We start from the raw sequence: 4,751 nt of genomic DNA on the forward strand, positions 1-4,751 counted from the left end.
ACTCTGAATTCGTTAGAGTCCCGTTCGTCGCGATTAGTTCGTGTATCGATCATGATGTCGTCGTGTCTGTGCTCGTGTGTCTCTCGCGTGTTCGTAATTCGCGTCATGTTCATTATTAATATTATTACGTACGTCTTCTTATACGTTTGAATATCAATAATATATAATTATCATTTTCGATGCGATTCATATGCGATTGTAACGAAAATTAACATTAACCATACGAGCCCTATCTATCTCGGCTATCCTTTCGATACACGAACTTTCGACGTTTTCATCGAGCACTCCGTTCGAGAAATCGTTGGTAGAATTTTTTTTTTTTATTTTTTTTATAGAGACTCGATACATTTATGTCAGGATATTTTAAGATAGATTTCTATTTCTTTATTACTTTATGATATTTTTAAGGTTCTACGACGGACAATAAACGATTATATAACATAAATATTTAATTTTATATCGTAATATTGACATTATTTACGCATTCGTAATTCGCGTCATGTTCTTTATTATTATATTTATTCATCATCATCATCATCATCATTATTATTATTATTATTTTTCGATAAACGAATACGGGTGAAATGAAAATAAATCAAGATAAAACTTTCTATATTGTTGTTTTTTTTTTTTCTTTCTTTTGTTGTTGTTGTTGTTGTTGTTGTTGTTGTTGTTGTTGTTGATGTTGATGTTGCATTGACGTTGCATAATATCATATAATCATATCCTATATATAAAAATATTGAACAAAATATATAATAGAGATATATATATATAATACGGGTTTGGATGTTTGTTTCGGGGTATACAGAGGGGGTTGCGGGGGGGTTGGGGGTTTGGGGGGGGGGTGGGCGGTTAGGGGTGCGTGTCTGGGGTTTGTTCTCTTATGATATCGGATCAAATATGAGAAACGTAAAAAAAAAAAATAAAAAAATTACATTCCGTTCGGACGAGCCGAATGTCATACTCGTCGCCGGGCATATATATGGAGTAGTGACGGTTCGAACGTCGAACATTGAAATTTGATGCGAGACGCGAAGTGACCGATCACAGTAGTACTCTTGTATAACGAAAAATAAAAATTTATTATCGTTTCCTTTCGTCGTCGTCGTTGTTGCGTCTCTCTGGCGTCTCGATTCGTCGTATCGCGTTATATTATACTTTACACGTAGTATTACCTATGTACGTACGAATCGTCGCGACCGCTGGGGGGACAACATACAATATTCACTGACACGTGGAAATGATGAAAAGATTCTTTTTTTTTTTTTCGTTCTGTAAAACTGTGCCGACCGACGGACGCACGTAAATCTCTCTGCCTCACATGCGCTTCCTCTTATCGTCGTCGTCGTCGCGCTCTTCTCTACAATCTATCCTCATGGAATAGTGTCGATTCATTGTAGTAGATCTGTGCGACGTCGTGACACGACACATATGAGAAGGAAACGTGTTAGAGACCAGAGTTTTTAAAAGATTCAGTGTATTCGTATAATGTGTATAATTTTGATATTATATCATGAAAACGGTCGTTTCTAAAATTCTTTTTATTTTTCATTTATCATGTACAAAAAATACATAACCCGAGTATCGGTACGATCACTCAAACACCGGGCGTCGATCCCAATGTTTTACGATAATAATCGTTGAACAATACATACGTACACGTCGTGTGCGAAGTGTTATTTTAAAATAAACTCGATCTCGTTTAGAACGTTCGAATTCGTGACCGTGATGTGTCATTATGTGACGACGCCGCCGTCGCCGCCGCCGCCGCCGCCGCCGTCGCGATATATAAATATCGTCTCGATAAATATATAAAGCGCGGGGGAGCGCGCGAGCGCGCGCGAGCGAGTGTCTCGTTTGAATTATAAAAGAGTCAACCGTTAAAATCTATCGCGTCTAACGCGATTGACGATACGGTAAGACGCTCGTTTCATACTGTGCGTATATGGTACATACATACATACATGCGTGCATGCATGCATGCATGCGTGCGTGCGTGCGTGCCTCGCGTGTGTGTGTGTATTTTATATGTGAATATGAAACGAGAAGAGAGTTTGACGACTTCAACAAGTCTATGTTAGCTCCCTGGTTGATCCTGCCAGTAGTTATATGCTTGTCTCAAAGATTAAGCCATGCATGTCTCAGTGCAAGCCGTATTAAGGCGATACCGCGAATGGCTCAATATATCAGTTTTGGTTCCTTAGATCTTACTCAGTTACTTGGATAACTGTGGTAATTCTAGAGCTAATACATGCAATCAGAACTCTGACCAGTGATGGGATGAGTGCTTTTATTAGATCAAAACCAATCGACGGAGGGCGTCTCGTCCGAAGTCGTTAATTTTGATGAATCTGGATAACTTTTGCCGATCGCATGGTCCAGTACCGGCGACGCATCTTTCAAATGTCTGCCTTATCAACTTTCGATGGTAGTTTCTGCGACTACCATGGTTGTCACGGGTAACGGGGAATCAGGGTTCGATTCCGGAGAGGGAGCCTGAGAAACGGCTACCACATCCAAGGAAGGCAGCAGGCGCGCAAATTACCCACTCCCGGCACGGGGAGGTAGTGACGAAAAATAACGATACGGGACTCTTTCGAGGCCTCGTAATCGGAATGAGTACACTTTAAATATTTTAACGAGGAACAATTGGAGGGCAAGTCTGGTGCCAGCAGCCGCGGTAATTCCAGCTCCAATAGCGTATACTAAAATTGTTGCGGTTAAAAAGCTCGTAGTTGCATTTGTGCGCCGCGCTGTCGGTGCACCGCATCCGCGGTGATACTGACACGTCTGCGGAGCATATCGTCGGTGAGCCGGCGGTAAAACGCCGGTTCAATATCTCAATATCAAAATCCTATCGCGGTGCTCTTCAGTGAGTGTCGAGATGGGCCGACAATTTTACTTTGAACAAATTAGAGTGCTCAAAGCGGGCTCAAAATGCCGCTTGAATATTTCGTGCATGGAATAATAGAATATGATCTCGGTTCTATTTTGTTGGTTTTCAGAACTCCGAGGTAATGATTAATAGGGATAACTGGGGGCATTCGTATTGCGACGTTAGAGGTGAAATTCTTGGATCGTCGCAAGACGAACATCAGCGAAAGCATTTGCCAAAGGTGTTTTCATCAATCAAGAACGAAAGTTAGAGGTTCGAAGGCGATTAGATACCGCCCTAGTTCTAACCGTAAATATGTCATCTAGCGATCCGCCGACGTTACTACAATGGCTCGGCGGGCAGCTTCCGGGAAACCAAAGATTTTGGACTCCGGGGGGAGTATGGTTGCAAAGCTGAAACTTAAAGGAATTGACGGAAGGGCACCACCAGGAGTGGAGCCTGCGGCTTAATTTGACTCAACACGGGAAATCTCACCAGGCCCGGACACCGGAAGGATTGACAGATTAATAGCTCTTTCTTGATTCGGTGGGTGGTGGTGCATGGCCGTTCTTAGTTGGTGGAGCGATTTGTCTGGTTAATTCCGGTAACGAACGAGACTCTAGCCTGCTAAATAGGCGTCGTCATTTAGGTGTGCTCGATTTCGGTCGAGCAACTCACTGGCGGCGTATTAAAATTCTTCTTAGAGGGACCGGCGGCTTCGAGCCGCACGAGATTGAGCAATAACAGGTCTGTGATGCCCTTAGATGTCCTGGGCCGCACGCGCGCTACACTGAAGGAATCAGCATGTTCTCCCTGGCCTAGAGGCCCGGGCAACCCGTTGAAACTCCTTCGTGCTGGGGATTGGGGTTTGCAATTATCCCCCATAAACGAGGAATTCCTAGTAAGCGCGAGTCATAAGCTCGCGTTGATTACGTCCCTGCCCTTTGTACACACCGCCCGTCGCTACTACCGATTGAATGATTTAGTGAGGTCTTCGGACCGACACGCGGTGGCTTCACGGCCGTCGGCGTTGCTGGGAAGTTGACCAAACTTGATCATTTAGAGGAAGTAAAAGTCGTAACAAGGTTTCCGTAGGGGAACCTGCGGAAGGATCATTAACGTAAATTATCTATCTCGAATGAGTGCGATGATGAACGATAATAAAATTCTAAAACACAAAAATCGACGTTCGGAATGTGTCGTTTCGATGCGAGGACGCGATTCTCTCGTTCTCGAGTCGGAGAGTCGTGTAACGCGTCCTATACTGATATTTTTCGATGTCGATTTCGAGGAAAGTACGATGTGTCAACGCACATACGTCATCTTCAAATAAAATGTATATTTTTTTTTTTTTGTTTTGTACTTTTTTTTTTTTTTTTTATTTTATTTTATTTATTTTTTTTTAATTTTTGAATTTTTCTCTATATACTAAAAAGAAGAGAAAAAAACAAAAAAAAAAAAAAAAATAAAAATAAAAAACTAACTAATATCACTCTGGCGTATAGAATCGTTCGAGTGATCGTAGAAATTATACAACAAAAAAATTAACAAAACCATTACCCTGGACGGTGGATCACTTGGCTCGCGGGTCGATGAAGAACGCAGTTAACTGCGCGTCATAGTGTGAACTGCAGGACACATTTGAACATCGACATTTCGAACGCACATTGCGGTCCGTGGAGAAACATCCAGGACCACTCCTGTCTGAGGGCCGGCTGTATAAAAATATAAACCACACTGTTCGAACGTTTAATGTCTCGTCTCTTTACGTCTTAACCGAAGTAAAAGACTTTGACGTTCGACTCGAACATATGACGGTATCCGCGTTCGAGATCGTTATTACGTGTTTAAATATAATACTTAATATACGCAT

At 42.2% G+C, this 4,751-nt stretch overlaps 2 non-coding genes across 2 annotated transcripts; both read left to right on the plus strand.

Annotated features, from left to right (window-relative positions):
- The first annotated feature begins 2,085 nt into the window (after nt 1-2,085).
- LOC135194751 (small subunit ribosomal RNA) lies at nt 2,086-3,996 on the plus strand. Its single transcript, XR_010309963.1, has one exon. It is a non-coding gene; the product is annotated as a small subunit ribosomal RNA (ribosomal RNA).
- Nucleotides 3,997-4,435: 439 nt separating this feature from the next.
- Nucleotides 4,436-4,592, plus strand: LOC135194750 (5.8S ribosomal RNA). Its single transcript, XR_010309962.1, has one exon. It is a non-coding gene; the product is annotated as a 5.8S ribosomal RNA (ribosomal RNA).
- Nucleotides 4,593-4,751: the final 159 nt, after the last annotated feature.

The sequence above is a fragment of the Vanessa tameamea genome, unplaced genomic scaffold (assembly GCF_037043105.1).
Source record: "Vanessa tameamea isolate UH-Manoa-2023 unplaced genomic scaffold, ilVanTame1 primary haplotype ctg00000050.1, whole genome shotgun sequence".
Lineage (NCBI taxonomy): Eukaryota > Metazoa > Arthropoda > Insecta > Lepidoptera > Nymphalidae > Vanessa > Vanessa tameamea.